Source organism: Hemitrygon akajei, chromosome 3 (assembly GCF_048418815.1).
Source record: "Hemitrygon akajei chromosome 3, sHemAka1.3, whole genome shotgun sequence".
Taxonomy (NCBI): domain Eukaryota; kingdom Metazoa; phylum Chordata; class Chondrichthyes; order Myliobatiformes; family Dasyatidae; genus Hemitrygon; species Hemitrygon akajei.
In genome coordinates, this window is record NC_133126.1 from 134,691,290 (window position 1) to 134,709,688 (window position 18,399).

Consider the following 18,399-nt stretch of genomic DNA (forward strand, 5'->3'; position numbering starts at 1 on the left):
AGTTACTTTTCAACAGGTAAACTAACACTAAAAAGAAAAAAATTGTATAAATATAGCTCATGCAAACTTGGGACAACATTAATTACCTCTTCTTTCCCTCAACTTTCATTCCAAATTTAATAGACATACTCTCAAATACAGAAATCATACCTGGAAACTCCTACCTCAACCATTTCTGCCCTTGGTTCCAAAACACATGTTTCAATAAACAAATAAGAAATAGAAGCAGGTGTAGGGTAAAGGAGAGTGAAATGATTGTTACTCAGGATCTGATACTTCCAGTAAGATAGAGGCACATTCAAATGCAGCAGCTTCTCGGGGGCCAACCAAAGGTACACTTTTCTTTTTAAAATGTGTTTTTTATGATCAAAGTGCTATACTGTACTGCAGGATCAGCCCGTACAGCTGGTCTACCACACCAGTGATCTGCTTGTTGTTCAGAGCCATTGGCTGGGGTGTTGAAGGAGCCAGCAGATGAGTCAGAGAAGAAGTAACTGGGGCTCCGCCAGGTGAAGGAGAAGCGGGTGGGCGGCCGGGTGAAAGAGAAGTCGGCACTCGGCTGGGAGAAGGAGAAGCTGGTGGTTGGGCCAGAGAAGGAGAAGCCCGTGCTCGGCTAGGAGTAGGAGAAGCTGGCAAACAGCCGGAAGGAGGAGAAGCCAGCAGTCGGGTCGGTGAAGATTCTGAAGAGCTGACCTGGGTGCAGAGCGTGCTGCTGCCTGCTACTTGAAGACGTTGGAGTTGGTGCACGAAAGCAGAGTGCAATGTAACCGTAAGAGACTGTCCTGGATGTTTCTCTTGAGATCTCAAGTCCCTGTTGGACATTAATAATCTGAGATGCCACAGGCCCATTTCATTTGTCTGGTGGTGTGACAGGCAACGAGGCGGCAGCATGGCCACAGTTGTAGTGAGGATAGGGCCTCAGACGGGCTTGCCTGCTGCTGCAGTCCAGGTGAGGCGATGCTGGAGGTGGTGCAGTGTGGAGTCTGTGCTCAGGTGGGAGCTGGCCCCTCCTGTCAGTGCTGCCCTCCAGTTTTCGGTGGAATGACAGGCTGAATTGCCAGGAGCTGTACCATCAATTTGAATGTTGCTTGGACTATACATGTGTTTTCTTGCGTAACGTGTGTGTTTTTCTCTTTCACCATCTTGAATGTTTGTTATACACCTGCGCCCCAGAGGAAAGCTGTCTCATTCAACTGTATTCATGTGTGGTCTGAATGATAATTAAACATGATTTGATGAAGCATAAAAAACACAATAAATATAAATACATAAGATCAGCTTATGCACATAGACTGACATAAAGTGATGCTACTTATGATAACTGACAGGAAATGATAAAGTAGTGGTGGTGGAGAGGGGTGCTAGGCTAATGAGTGGAGGTTTGATTAGTCTGACGGGTTGGAGGGGAAGTAACTTTTTTTGACTCTGGTGTTCATGGTGTGAATTCTGCATATCCTCTTCCCTAATGGCAGTAGGACCGAGAGTTCATGAGCAGAGTTTGTTCAAAGTTCAGAGTAAATTCATTATCAAAGAACATTTTCTTGTAGGCAATCACAGTAAAAGCAAGGAACATAACAGAATCAATGGAAGACCCTGCCTAAAAGGGCAGACAACATCCAGCGTAAAAAAAACCAGCACCGCAAATACAACAAGAAAGGGAAAATGTAGAAATAATCATAAATAAATGAACAAACAATAAATATCAAGAATATGAGATGAGCCCTTAAAAGTGAGTCCATAGGCTATGGAAGCAACTCAGTGAGCAGGCGAGTGACGTTGAGTGAAGTTATCCCTTCTGGTTCAGCAGTCGGATAGCTGAGAGGGAATAACTGTTCCTGAACCTGGTGGTGCAAGTCCTGAGGCTCCTGCACCTTCTTCCTGATGGCAGCAGCGAGATAAGTGCATGACCTGGATGGTGGTGTTCCTTGATGATGGATGCTGCATTCCAACGACAGCACTCTGTGTAGATGCGCTCTTTTGCGGTAAGGGCTCTACCTGTGATTATCTGGGCCGCCTCCACTACTTTTTGTAGGATTTTCTATTCAAGGGCATCGGTGCTTCCGTACCTGCTGTGTTGCAGCCAGTCGAGATACTCTCCACTACACACCTATAGATGTTTGTCAAAGCTTTAGATGACATGCCGCATCTTCGCAAACTTCTAAGAAAGCAGAGGTGCTGCCGTGCTTTCTTTGTAATGGCACTTGTGTGCTGGGCCCAGGACAGGTCCTCTGAAATGATAACAGCAAGTAATTTAAAGCTGCTAACCCTCTCCACCTCTGATACCCAGATGAGTTTCCTCCTCCTAAAGTCAATAATCATCGGCTTGGTCTTCCTGACATTGAGTGAGAGGTCGTTTTAGTGGCACCACTCAGCCAGATTTTCAGTCTCTTTCCTCTGTGCTCATTTTTCATAACCCTTGATTTGGCCAACAACAGTGTTGTTGTTAACTTAAATATGGCATTGGAGCTGTGCTTAGCCTCACAGTCATAAGTATAAAGCGAGTAAAGCAGAGCGATAATCGAAGTAGGTTACCGCGTTCTTCTTAGGCACCAGTATAATTGAAGCCTGCTTGAAGCAGGTGGGTATCTACAAATGCCAAAGTGAGAGGTTAGAGACACAGCCAGTTGATCAGCACAGATCCTCAATGCTCTGCCAGGTACCTAGTCTGGACTGGATGTTTTCCGTGGGTTCACCCTCCTGATGGATGCTTTCATGTCAACCTCAGAGATGGAAATCACGTGGTCATCAGGGGCTGTGGGGGTTTCTGAAGGTGAATCAATATTTTGATGGTCAATTTGAGTATAAAAGACATTGAGCTCATTTGGGAGCAAAACCTTGTTGTCACCCATATTGCTTGATTTCTCTTTCTAGGAGGAGATAGCCCTGCCACAGCTGTCGAGCATCCTTCAGTGATTCTAGCTTGGTCCGGAATTGCCACTTCGCATGTGATGGCTTTCCAGAGATCCTACCTGGACCTCACTTGGTCGCCAGACCTGAATATTGTTGATCTGGCCTTTAGCAGAACGTGGATCTCATTGTTCATCCAGGGCTTCAGTTTAGGGAAAACTCTGAATTATTTTGTGGGGACACACTCAACTATGACTGCTTTTATAAAGTTCATGACAACCATGGTGTATGCGTACAGATTCTCTGATGAGTCCTTGAACACAGCCCAGTCTACCAAGTCGGAGAAGTCCAGTAGCCACTCCTCAGCCTCCTGCAACCACCTCTTTTTTGTCCTTATTTCTGGAGTCTTGCTCTTTAGCCTCTGCCTGTATGCAAGTGGGAGGAGGACAGCTATGTGATCAGATTTTCTGAAGTGCAATCTATGTATGGAACGGGAGGCACTCTTAATCCTAGTGTAACAGTGGTTGAATGTGTTGGAAGCCCTGGTGCTACAGGTGATATGTTGATGATAACTGGGGAGAGTTTTCTTCAAACAAGCCTGATTGAAGCCCCCGACAATGATTTGAAAGGGGTAAGGTAGGCTGTTTCTTCTTTGATAATCGTTGCATTCAATACATCGAGTGCTTGTTTAACATCTGCTTTTAGCTGTATGTAAGCTATGGTCAGGATCATGGAATAGAATTCTCTTGGTAAGTAGAATGGTCAGCACTTAATTACCAGATGTTCCAGGCTGGAGGAACAAGAGTTGCGACAAGACCATTGCATCCAAGCACCACAAAGAGCTTATCATGAAACACAGATGTCCCACCTTATGCCTTCTCCAAATTAGCAGTTCGGTCCATCTGGTGCATCACGAAGCCCACGGATCTTACCTATGTATCTGGCATGTCTGGAGTGAGCCTTGTCTCCATGAAAAACAGAATACAGCAATTCATCATTTCCCACCCATGCAGCAATCTTGTCTTTAGGTTCTCAATCTTGTTCTCCAGCAATTGTACATTTGCTAACAAGGTGCCAGGTAGAGGGAGTTTCATTCCTCAGCATTTCAGCCTGGTTTGGAGTCCACCCCCCTCCCTCCTTTCCGGCCATGGCAATGTACCTTCGTCCAGTTAAAGGTCCCATACCAGCATGCTTGAGAGTTAAGTTTGTCGAGTCCTTCTGAAGATCGTGCAATTGCTAGTTCATTAAGATGATTCAAAAGCATGTTGCTTAAACGGAAATTACAAGCCACAGATTGCAGTGAGAGTAATTCAGAAGTATATTTAGAAGTTTTGTAAGCCGCCCACAACACCATGTTTCAATAGCACTATCTTGCATTGTGGGATCCTTCATGATATTGCTGGCCTTTTTCTTGCACCTCTCCATATATATATCCTTGATGGCAGGTAGGCAGGTGCTGGAAATCCATCCGGCAGATTTAACTACCCATTGAGGAGCCCTCCTGTCACCAAAGTACAGTTCCTGTAGTACATATTTGGATGCTTCCAGATTCAGATATGTAGAAGGCTCTCTTCAGTCCTCCTCAGAAAGTTGAGTAAATGATAAGCTTTCTTGACTGTGGAGGATGTGTAGAGCCCCTCTTGTCTGACACATTATTCAATAAGATCAGAAGTGACCTTTCTTGCACAAATGTCATATCATAAGATTCTTTTAATGTTTAGAAGAAGAAAAAACAAATCTCTTTCCTGAATATTCCCATTAACTGAATTTCCACAGCTCTCTTAAGCAGGAGTATTCCAAAGATTCATTTGATTTAGATAAGAACATAGGAAGCAGGAGCAGGAGTAGGCCATCCCGCCTGTCAATCTTGATCCACCATTCAATAAGATCGTGGCTTATCAGACCATGGACTCATCTCTACCTACCTGCCTTTTCCCCATAACCCTTAATTCCCCTACTATGCAAAACTCTTTCTAATCTCTTAAATATATTTACTGAGGTAGCCTCCACTACTTAATTGAACAGAGAATTCCACAGATACACCACTCTTTGGGAAAAGCAGTTCCTCCTCATCTCTGTCCTAAATTTACTCCCCGGAATCTTGAGGCTATGTCCTCTAGTTTTATTCTCACATACCAGTGGAAACAACTTTCCCGCCCCTATCTTATCTATCCCTCTCATAATTTTATATGCTTCTATAAGATCTCCTCTCATTCTTCTGAATTCCAGCAAGTATAGTCCCAGGCAACTCAGTCTCTCCTCAAAGTCTAACCCCCTCATCTTGGAAGCAACTTGGTGAACCCCCTCTGCACCGCCTCCAAAGTCAGTATATCCCTCCTCAAGTACGGAGACCAGAACTGCACACAGTACTCCAGATGCAGCCTCACCAGTACCCTGTACAGTTGCAGCATAACCTTCCTGCTCTTAAATTCATTCCCTCCAGCAATGAAGACCAACATTCAATTTGCCTTCTTGATAACCTACTGCACCTGCAAGCCAACCTTTTATGATTCATGCACAATCACTCCCAGGTCCCTCTGCACAGCAGCATGCTGCAATCTTTCACCATTTAAATAATAATCTGATCTTCCATTTTTCCTTCCAAAGTAGATGACCAACATTGTACTCCATCTGACAGACCTTTGCGCAGTCACTTAACATATCTATATCTCTTTGTAGACTCTCCATATCTTCTGCACAATTTGCTTTTCCATTCAATTGAGTGTCATCAGCAAACTTAGATACACTACATGTGGTCCGAGCTTCCAGATCGCTAATGTATATCATGAACAGTTGCAGGCCCAGCACCGACCCCTGTGGCACACCACTCACCACTGATTGCCAGCCAGAGAAACACCCATGTATCCCAACTCTCTGCTTTCTGTTGGTTAACCAATCCTCTACCCATGCTAATACATCACCCTCAACTCTATACATCCTTATCTTATGGATGTCTTTGATGTGGCACCTTATCGAATGCCTTCTGGAAATCCAAGTAAATAATGTCCATCTGTTCCCCTTTATCCTCTGCACTCATTGTGTCCTCCTAGAACTCCAGTAAATTTATCAAACAGGACCTGCCTTTGCTGAATCCAGGCTGTGTCTGCCTGATGGATCAACTTCTTTCCAGATGCTTTGCTATTTCTTCTTTAATAATAGCTTCAAGCATTTTCCCAACTACAGATGTTAAATTAACTGGCCTATAGTTACCTGCCTTTTGCCAATATCCTTTTTTTGAACAGTGTCACACACATTTGCCTTCTTCCAATCCACCAGGACCTTCCCAGAGTCTAGAGAATTTATGTAAATTATCACCAAAGCCTCTACCATAACCTCTCCCATTTCTTTCAGTACTCTGACATGCATTCTATCATCCAGCAGTCTGTAGCAATGAATTCCTTAGATTTACCAGTCTCTGGCTAAATAAATTACTCTTCATCTCGGTTCTGTAAGGATGACCTTTTATTCTGAAGACTGGACCCATTGGTTCTCAACTCTCTCACTACTGGAAATATTCACTCCACATCCACTCTATTCAGGCCTTTCAATATTCGGTAGGTCTCAAAGAGATCTCCCTTCATCCTTCTATACTCCAGAAAATACAAACTCAGAGTCATCAAATGCTCCTCAAACTAGGAGCACCTTTGACTAGGTGTCAAAGAAGATAGTAAGGTTACAACAAATCTGATTCCGTTACTCACTGTTGACAGGGAGGGGAATGGATGCATTGATTATGAATGAAAGTTATGGATAACACCACTAACATTGGTCTGTCAATGTTCATTTGGAGAAGGTTTCTAGTTGCTGTATATTGAACATCAGACAAGGAATCTGTCAATTTAGGGACTAAAACATGAGTGTGATCTATCATGCAGTTTCAATGTTATTAAAAAGTAGTGGTGTAACTGCTAGCCCAATATATATCTTTGCATGTCATGTATGATGAAAAATGGCAAACTTTTATATTTATGTCTTTAATGTTCCACCTTAAGTTTTGAAATTAGACATTTTTTTCTACAGGGACTTGATAATTCAGCAAGAATGATCTAGCTGTCTTATTTCAGGAGTATTAAAGACTGTAAGTTTCAGAATGTTATCATGGAAAATTGTCAGGATTTAACTAGTTTTTTTTAGTTGCCTGTTGCATGTTGAACATCTTTACTCAATGCCTAAAGGAACAATGTGGCACCCTATAATTCCATGGGGTTTGAGGATAAATTAGTACAGCAAATGATGTGGACTTCAATTGCTGAACAGGGCCTCAGAACGATAGGTGCCCTTCCAATGTTCAGCATCACGAATTTCCTTAGTTGATTAAAGACAGAATCAGCAATAAGGCCTTTATATCTCTCCATAGAATATATGAAAATAAATTAACCCAATCTCTCAGCTAAAATGATATATCAGGTACAAATATTGTATATATAATACACAAGATGGCAGCGCGATGCAGCGCGCAGCGGCCACTTTGGAATGAATATCGGCAATCTGTCATGTAGGATGCCATGTACAATCCTGATTTGAAGCACAGAGGAACATCTAGTGAAACTTTTGAAATGCCTGTTCACTGCTGCTGCTACTGTGCAATCGGAGAAGTCCCCGGGAGGAAGGCCCTGAATCCTCAGCTTTGCCTGTTGCTTGGCGGCCAGTGCCAGGGTCGAAGTGCTCGGCAGAGATGGTGCTCGGTGCTCGGTGTCGGAGGGCTGGTTGGAGGCTCGAAGTTTTCGGACAGACTCAGAGTTGGCTGTGGTTGGGGCTCCCAGTGTGCTGTATCGGCAAGCTGCGGCGCTGGAGGTTCATGGCAGGAAGAGTTTTTCTTCCTTCTACCGTCTGCGTGAGATGATGGGCTGTCGGGACTTTGAGACTTTCTTTTAAACCGTGCCATGGACTGTTCTTTATCAGATTATGGTATTGCTTTGCACTGTTGAAACTATGTGTTATAATTATGTGGTCTTTGTCAGTTAGTCTTTTATCAATTATGGTATTGTCTGCACTGTTGAAACTATATGTTAACTATAACTATATGTAACTATGTGGTTTTGTGTAGGTCTTGTAGCTTTAGTTTTGTCTGATGGGTTTGTAGTTCCTTTCTGGGAAACGTGCTGAGACGGTAGCATGATATTGATACGCAGCAGCCTCTCTGGACTCTGGATTGGGGATTACCGAATGTTATGTGGTTTTTCTTGCATGGTCTGTTTTGTGCTTTTTCGTGATATCATTCCGGAGAATGTTGTCTCATTTTTTAACTGCATTGTATTTGTGGTTTATAAATGACAATAAACTGAATCTGAAATACAGTTTTGTGAAATACAATAATTTTTCAGAGACAATATGTTTCAATATTCAAAGCTTCGATTCATCATATCTTATCCCTATCAGTGACATATTTAAAGAAGCATTTATTTCTGAATGAAAACTACATTTTGAAAAATCTGTTTACAGATTCATAGATTTTAAAAACATGAATTAAATCTAACAGAACACATCATGGACTGTAACAATCAAAATTTTGCTGAAGCTTTAGCCAAAGCTTAGTAGAGAACTTTGGTGTGTTATGCTTTATAATACTGTAAACATAACTGGTAAGTGATCCGGCACTGACGATTGGAACATCTTGAGTATTCAGTTTTCAGGTTAAGTTTTTTTTACTACAGGAAAAAGACAGAATTCTGAACAATGGTCATGAGGCTTCAGAATCTTTAAATTTTTTTGAGTAAGCTGAATCCATTTGATTAACAACGTCTTGCTATAGTTAGCTTTGCTGACCAAACTAAAGATAGAAAAATATTCTTATGGTTCTATAAATTGGTGTAGCAAATGGGTGAACATGGTTTCACTTTTGTAGTTCTTGATAAAACAAATATCCTATTCTTAAAGGACATGCTGGCTCACCGTCACAGTGCAGCATCACCGACAACCCTCCCCTCTTTCTTTCCAGTCCTAATGAAGGGACCCAAATCAAAATATGGACTCTCTATTTCCCTCCTAGGATGCTGCGTGATTGACTGAGTTCCTCCAGTGCCTTTGTGTATTGGTGCAGAATTATTTCCACATTTGTGTTTAAAATTTATTATTATAGATGCATGGTTAGTGATCATTAATTTCACTTTTTCTTCTCCACATATGAACAGATCTGTCATAAACAGTGCACTTAAAAGCACTCTAAAGTATTTCAATCACTTAAGCAAATGCTGCAACTATTTTACTCAAGTAAAGCTTAAAAATGAAATGGAGTGTGAGAGGGGACATGATTGAAACATACAAGCTTCTGAAAAAGCCTTTGGACAGGATAGATGTGCAGCAGATGTTTCATCTTGTGGGTGAATTTAGAGCTAGGGAATCACTGCTTAAAAATAATTGGTCCCGCTTCTGACACGAAACTGGTACTTTTTTTTTCTCTCAAAGTGTTGTCTGTCTTTAAATCTCTACCTAAAAAGGAGGTGACGTTTCGAAGACATCCTTTTACATATTTAAAGCTGAGGTCAGTAGAGGTTTGGTAGACAGGGTGTTGAAAAGTTATTGTGGGTAAACAAAAATACGGTGTTAAGGTTATTATCAGCTCAGCCTTGCCCTTACTAAATAGTGGGACTTGCTTGAGATGTTGAGTAGCCGAGTTCTATTTTAATTTGTATGTTCATATAAAATTTTAACCAATAATAAAAAGGTATTGTGATAATCTTGCTTCTACAAGCAGAAGTAGAAGACTCTGCTTGACTTAAAATGGTGAGAAGAAATATCAGGAGAATAAAATGGAGTTAGATTTGAAGATAGGACAGTGCAGCATATTATAGGTCCTTCGGCCCATGATGTGCCAATCTGGATAAACCTACTCCATGGTCAAATATCAAATAGGATTAGTGTAAATAGGTGTTTAATGCTCTGCATGTATCTGGCGGGTTGAAGTGTCTGTTTCCATGCTATATGACACTGTGACATTAAGGTATTTTATATACATTCGAAAGAGCGGAAAAGGCAGATGAGAACGTGGTTCTTAAATATGTCAAAATTGACATCTCCAAATATGACTACATAATGGGTACATTTGACTCAGAGACAAAAAAGTTGCCTAAATAAGACAGGCACAGTTTGCATCCATATAAAACAACACATCCAATCTGCGAGCATATAGAGCACCATGTACAAAATGTTGGAGAAAGTACAAAGTAAATGTATTATCAAAGTATTATTGTCACCCTATACAACCGTGGGATTCATTTTCTTGCAGACAATCACAGTAAGTGCAAGAAACACAAATAAAAACCACACCCCACGGGACAGACAACCTTTAAGGGAAACTACAGGCTGCAGATTGCAGGAGGAGTAATTCAGAGAAGTTTTGTAAGCAGCCCGCAACATGTCACCATGATTCACCAGCATTATCTTGTGAATCAGCAGGTCAGGCAGCAACTACGCCTAGTTTATTCCTGTTGAAAGGAATAAGCTGTAGACATTGTGGAATGAGACCCTTCATGAGGACTGGAAAGGAAGGGGGAAGATGCCAAAATAAAGGTGGAGGGAGGGGAAGGAGGACGAGAAGGTGGTATGGTAGGTGATGCCAGATGGATGGTGGACAAGGGATGAAGTAAGAAACTGGAGGTGATAATTAGAAGAGGCAAAGAGCTAGAGAAGAAGGAACCTGATAGGAGAAAGTGGAGGATGGGAGAAAGGGAAAGACGAGGGGTACAAGGGGAATATGATAGGCAGGTGAGGGGAAAAGATAAGGGCCAGAGTGAGGAAAGATTACTGGAAGCAGAAATCGATGTTCATGCTATTAGGTTGGAGAAAACTGATGAGGCTCCATCAATCTGGCTTCATTGTCACACGAGAGGAGGCCATGCACCGACATTTCAGAACAGGAATGGGATAGAAGTTTAAACGGTTGGTTACCGGGAAATTCCATTTTTTGCGGATGGAGCGGAAGTGCTCAACAAAACAGTCCCTCAGTTTACAGTGGGTCTCGCTAATGTAAAGGAGGTCACAACAGGAACACCGGATACAGTAAATGATCTCAACAGATTCACAAGTGAAGTATTATCTCACCTGCAAGGACTGTTTGGGACTCTGAATGGAGGTGAGGAAGGAGGTGAATGGGCAGATGTAGCATTTGTATGGCTTGCAGGGATATGTGCCAGGAGGGAGATTAGTGGGATAGACAAAGAGACAGTGGGATCACGGAGGCATTGATCTCTGCAGAGAGTGGGGGGGAGGGGTCAGAGGTAAAAATGTGCTTGGTGGTTAGTGCCCTTTTGAAGGTGGCAGTTGCAGAGAATGATGTGTTGAATGTAGAGGCTCTTGGGATGACAAGAGGAATTCTATCTCTGTTAAGATGGTGTGAGGATGGCAGAAGCACTGATGTCTGGGAAATGAAGGAGATGTGGGTGGAGGAAGAGAGTCCCTTTTCTTTGAAGAAGGAGGATATCTCTGATGTCCTGGAAAGCAAAACCTCATCTTGGAAACAGATGTGCGAAGATGAAGGAACTGAGAAATGGGAGAATATACTTTGTTTCCTGATTATCTCAATCTATTAAAATTAATGTTTGCTGCTATCATTTTGTCTTTACATCTTTTCAACAGATTAAAGAAGATTTGATTGGGATCCTACTGAGATCTCCAGCATAACTAATTAGTCTATAAAATCTTAAAATTCCCAGATGTTTAATTTTCACTTCCATGCACACAGTAAAGGAAATCCTGCAACTTCTGTGTTTAACAGCCACTAGATGGAGCATGTGAAATAGTCTATTCCCTGCAGCCAGTGAATATTGTAGACTTGGTCCTTTCATTATTTCTAATCTCATGTATAAATGAATCATTTTGGTTATTCATACAGTGACTCCAAATCTATGGAAGCATTTATTCATATCTAAAGTACACATGTAAAAATGAGAAGTTAAATTCCAATCCAATTTCTCACCGGCTCTTTTGAAATAACAGTTCAATATTCAGACCATAAGATACATAAGCAGAATTAGGACCTTTGGCCCAAAGAGTCTGCTCAGCCAGTTCATCATGGCTGATCCCTTTTTTCTTTTCAGTCCCAACCTCCTGCCTTCTCCAGGTATCCCTTCAAGCCCTGACTAATCAAGAATCTATCAACATCTGTATTAAATATGCATGAAGACTTGAACTCCATAGCAGCTTGTGGCAAAAAATTCCACAGATTCATCACCTCTGACTAAAGAAATTCCTCCACATCACCGTTCTAAAAGGATGTCCCTTTATTCTGAGGCTGTGTCTTAGACACTCTCAACATAGGAAGCATCTTCTATACATCCACTCAAACAAGGCTTTTCACCATTCAATAGTTTTCAATGAAGTCACCACTCATTCTCCCAAATTCCAGTGAATACAGACCCAGGGCTATCAAACGCACTTAGTATGACGAGCCCTTTATCGATAAATAGTTTTTGTGAACTTCCTTTGAACCCTCTCCAGCTTCAGCACATCCTTTCTAAGGGGCCCAAAACTGCACGCCATACTCCAAGAGAGGCCTCACTAGTGCTTTATAAAGACTCAGCATTACATCCTTGCTTTTATATTCTAGTCCGCTTGAAATGAGTGCTAACATCACATTTTCCCTCTTCACCTCAGACTCAACCTGCAAATTAACCTTCAGAGAATCCTACACAACTCCCAAGCCCCTTTGCGCTTCAGATTTTTATATTTTTGCTCCATTTATACAATTACATTTGATCTTTCTTAATAGTTAATTCTCTGTCGTTAACTGCAAACAGAATATTCTTTTCTCCATTTCTATCTCAAGTAACTTCTTTTTTCATACCGAGATTAATGAATGGGCAGAATTTTCATGGAAAGGATTATCAATTAAATATCCAAAGTCATCATTGCCGGGCCACTGTACCAGGTCCACCTGCAGGTGAATGACAAACTTCCCCCTCTGACAGGAGACGGTATCTGAGACCAGGCAAGCACCTCTTCAAATCTCACTCTCTCAGTATTAGTGCACCTCAGGGGCGTGCTCGCTTCTCTCTCCTATTTTCTCTATACATCAATGACTGTGTTTCCTCTGTTAAACTAATAAAGCTAGTGGAGGAAACCACTGTCATTGGACTAATCACCAGAGGTGATAAAATTCAAGTACCACCAAGACAAGTGTCCTGGTGCAATCACAGCAACTTGGAGTTGAACGCCATGGAGATGCATACTGACTTCAGGAGAAACGTGTCTCCTCTCCACCCGCTCATCATCAACAGCACTGCAGTTAGCACCATTTCAGTGTTCAGATTCCTGGGCATCATTATTTTGCAGCACCTCATGTGGGAGGATCACATCGTCTTTATGCATAAAAAGGCTCTCAGAGGATGTACTTCTTGCTGCAGTTGGTAAAATCCCATCTTCGCCAGAACATACTGGCGCAATTCTACACTGCCATAGAGAGCATCCTCACATCAGCCATTACTGTCTGGTTTGGTGCAGCAGCCTCACAACATATGGAAACTTCAGCGAACTGTCAGGGCAGCAGAAAAAGTCATTGGCTACGGCCTACCATCAATACAGCACAAAGAAGCAGGCAAGAAAAATCATTGCCGACACTACTTACTCCGAAAACTGCCTTTTACAAAAGCTCCCTTCTGGAAAATGCCCTAGGGATATTAAAACAAAACAAAAGAAAACACTTCACTCCACCTTTTCTTGTCCCTCTATATATTACCTCAGTCACTGCACTGCACTGTGAACACTTCAAACCACGTTTTGAAATGCTATTTACATCATAAACACACACTGGCATTCATGCACATTTTATTCCATGCTTCAACCTCTAATTTTATTGTTTATGTAACTCTTTATTCTTTAGAATTGTTGAATGTTGTTTTCTATTGCATGTCACAACAACACACCATGGCAAATTCCTAATATATATTCCTCATGTATATTGTGAATAAAGTTGATCCTTGAAATGCTGGGTCCCAAGAAAGCTGGATGAAGGTTATTATTTTAATACTAAGAAGCCATGAACTGTGGAAAAGCAGACAAATTTGAAGTCTGGTAGTAAAATTCTCTAAAAGCTAGTGAAAAAGTACACAATAGAATTCAAAACGGTAGTTGAAAATTGGCCTTCATTTCAGGGACACAGTACGGGTTTCATCCCACAGTGTTTTAAAGCTATCGCTACATGGCATTTGGAGCACTGCATTCAGTTTAGGCATTACACAATCTATTAGACACATGGTTCAGGTTCATCTAAATACTACAGTGGGCAAAAGGGTTCAATTCTGACAATAAGTCTAAGCATTTCATACCATATGTTCAGAGGATTAAAATAACATCATTGAAGTGCTTAAGGTAGTTAAATGAGTTGTCAGGATGGGTATAAAAAGTTATTTTCTCTGCTGGAAGAGTCCAGAACACAGGACAGTAACTTTAAAATTAGAACTTCCTTTTGAAGTATTTACAGAGATGATGAATGATGGTACAGATTCATGAGCCTAATATTAAGAACAGGAGTGGAAAAAATCTTTCCTTTTCACACACCGTTCTAAAGTCAAAGTTCCCCACCCTTGAATACAGTTCAGAAATTCACAATAGACTCCAAACACCTGTCTTGCACGATAAAGACAATTACTAAACTTCTTTCTCCTTTGTACTGCTTATTCCTTTGCTCCCTCTAGCTTATTTTTATTCAATTACTTTTCTGTAGTTTTCTCTTTGGTTTGTCCTAAATTGAAAATATTGCTCTTTTGCAATTATGAGGGGTGATTGATAAGTTTGTGGCCTAAGGTAGAAGGAGTCAGTTTTAGAAAACCTAGCACATTTACTTTCCAACATTGTCCCCTCCTCCATGTACACACTTAGGCCAGTGGTCGTGGAGCTTACGGATCCCTTCCTTGTAGAAGTCGTCCACAGAAGGGGTGATTGATAAGTTTGTGGCCTAAGGTAGAAGGAGATGAGTTATTAACTTCAAACTTTCTGCATTGTCACTCAAAGAGTTGAACTGCACATGCACGTAATGAGAGCAACTTGGACCTCCAGGTGATCCACAGCAAGAGTGATTGATAAGTTTGCGGCCTAAGGTAGAAGGAGATGAGTTATACAGCTCTCGTTACATGCACCAGCAGTTCCACTTTTTGAGTGAAAATGCAGAATGTTTTAAGTTAATAACTCATCTTCTACTTTAGGCAACGAACTTACCAATCACTCCATGCTGTGGAGCACTTTCTGGAGGTCCAAGATGCTGACTTCTATAGAGATCAGTATGCTCCACGACCGCTGGACTAAGTGCGTAACTGTAGGAAAAATAAATGTGCTAGGTTTTCTAAAATTGACTCCTCCTACCTTAGACCATGAACTTATAACCCCTTGTATTAAAACTCATCCCATAGTTTTAAACCTAATGATAAATCTTCCTACTGATTTCTTTCCTTTATTTTAGTTGTCTTAAATCTACTGTTTTAAAAAATACTCATATGTGGTCAACTAACATTCACTCACTTCTTCTTTCACCTTTTCTCATTTCAAATTTGGTGATGCATCCATCAATTAAATGTTTTTATTGATACAGTGATTCAGAAGAAAAATACGCACACTCAGTGGCCATTTTATTAGGTACACCAGTATAGCTGCTCGTTAATGCAAATAAAGTATATAATCGGCCAGTCGTGTGGTAGCAACTTAAGGCAGAAAAGCATGCAGACATGATCAAGAGGTTTAGGCCAAACTTCAGAATGGGAAAGAAATGTGATCCAAGCGACTTTGATTGTTGAGTGATTGAATATCCAAGAAACTGCTGATCTCCTGGGATTTTCATGCACAAGTCTCTGGAATTTACAGAGAACAGTGCAAAAAGCAAAGAGAAAACCCCGTGAGCAGAAATGATGTGGGTGAAAATACCTTGTTAATGAGAGAGATCAAAGGATAATGGCCAGACTGGTTCAACCTGACAGGAAGGTGACAGCAGCTCAAGCAACCGTGCATTATGACAGTGATGTGCAGAAGACCGGCTCTGAACACACAACACGTCAAACCTTGAAGTGGATGGGTTATAGCAGCAGAAGACCACAAACATCCTCTCAGTGGCCACTTTTTTAGGTACAAGAGGTACCTGGTAAAGTGGCCACTGAGTGTGTATCAGAAAAGGTTAAAGAAGTTGAAATGACCCGGCAGGAAATGATTTAGAATGGGGCTCACTCTAATGCTGAAGGATACAATGATGAATAACTGAGATTTTACCTTCCAGTGAAACATCCAACCTGGAATCCCAGATAACAGGGAAATTGCAGTTTTTCCTTGTTTTCCAATACACTTGGTTAGAAAACTAGTCTAAAATTTAAGCAGAAATCCAACAAAATGTTCATAAATATTATACACCGTAGCATAACATATAATGATATTGTGTCTGCATTTTTCAATTTCTTCAAAGCATGTCTATAGCTTTTGTTTTCTATTTCTACAGAAATGGCATTACAATACTGTGGAATTAGAAACCATTCTTGTCTATCATCAAGAATGACTCAGCAGTCACTGATTGAATATCCAAGAAACTGCTGATCTCCTAGATCTGAAGATAGTTTACTTTACGGAAGTTGCATAAGAAAGTTGGTGATTGACAAAATAACCTGCTAGTAGAGCAAGCACAGGTTTGCTTTAAGTTGTCCTAAGTTTTGTATTTTCTAAAGAGGATCCTACAGCTGGAGCATGTGACCTGGTGTAATGATAACCAGTTCCAATTACAAACACTATTAGATTCATGCAGGGTATTGCCTTACACTTCACCTTGAGTTTATATGGAAACTGGCCCCAACTTGCAAAGTTTTCTGTTTCACTGGACAAGGTATGGTCTGGGTTGCTACCTTGCTTCCAGGTTGGCATTGTATGCTAATGAGGTTAGAAAATCCTCACCTAGTTTACGTGTGCATAACAAATAGTCAGTTGGATATCTCAAGCATGAGCTCTTCTGGACAATGAAAAACAACTGAACACCACATCCGACTACCCCAAAGGATTAGGGATTGGTCTTCTCTGCTCTTGATGTTTACTCCGTGCATCAAAGACAAATAGGCTCGACTTCTGGGCAGGAAAGACAAATACTGTGAAACCAACTTCAGATGTCTCTACCTCTACATCATAAGGAGATAACATACACAAATTTCTGGAAGAATTCAGTAGGTCAGGCAGCATCCATGAAAATTATCAATCGACGTTTTGAGCCGAGACTCTTCCTCAGAACATGAGGAGGCATTGTAAATACACACTGTACCTTCAGCCATGTTGTACATGCTATGCAACTAGAAATATCGGCAATTTAAACAAGAGAAAATCTGCAGAAGCTGGAAATCCTAGCAAGGACACAAAATGCTGGAGGAACTCAGCGGACGGACCAGGCAGCACCAATGGAAAAGAGTATAGTCAATGTTTCGGGCTGAGACCCTTTGGCAGGACAGAAGAAAAAAAGATGAGGAGTAGATTTAAAAGATGAAGGGAGACAGAAACACAAGGTGATAAGTGAAACAAGTTGATTGGGGAACGAGATACAGGGCTGGAGAAAGGGGGGTCTGATAGGAGAAGAGAAAAGACCATGGAAGCAAAAAGCAGGGGGAGGAGCACCAGTGGGAGGCAATGAGATAAGGTGAGAGAGGAAAAAGGGGATGGAGACTGGTGAAGAGGGCGGGGGGAGGGCATTACAGGAAGTTCAAGAAATCAATGTTCATGCCACCAAGTTAGAGGCTGCCCAGATGGAATATAAGGTGTTGTTCCTCCAACCTGAGTGTGGTCTCATTGTAACAACAGAGGAGGCCATGAATGCACATATTGGAATGGGAATGGGAAGTGGAATTAAAATGGGTGGCCACTGGGAGATCCCATTTCTTCTGATGGACAAGCGGAGGTGCTCGGTGAAATGGTCTCCCAATTATGTTGGGTCTCACCGATGTATGACGCCAACAGACTCACAGAAGAGGAGTTGGCTCACCCGGACGGACTGTTTGGGGCTCTGAATGGTAGCGAGGGAGGAAGCATGGGGGCAGGTCTAGCACTTGCTCTGCTTGCAAGGATAAGTGCCAGGAGGGAGATCAGTGAGGAGGGATGAATGGGCAAGGGAGTCATGTAAGGAACAGAAAGATGTGCTTGGTGGTGGGATCCCGTTGGAGATGGCAGAAGTTCTGGAGAATTATGTGTTGCATGCGGAGGCTGGTGGGGTGGTAGGTGAGGACAAGAGGAACCCTATCCCTGGTAGGGTGCCGGGAGGATGGAGTAAGAGCAGATGTGCGTGAAATGGAAGAGATGCGGTTGAGGACAGTGTTGATAGTAGAATAAGGAAAGCCCCTTTCTTTGAAAAAGGAGGACATCTTCTTCATTCTAGAATGAAAAGCCTCATCCTGAGAGCAGGTACATCTGTAGGGTATCAGCCTGATACGTGGACTGTACTTTTTTCCATAGATGCTTCCTGGCCTGCTGAGTTCCTCCAGATTTTGTGTGCATATCAGTATTTTAATTAGCTAAATACAGAAGCTGGTCGGTTAGAAAGAAAGGCCAGTGCATTTTGAGTTCAGAGCTGACATCAAAGTGCAAAAAAAACAAAAAAGGTTCACACTGGAA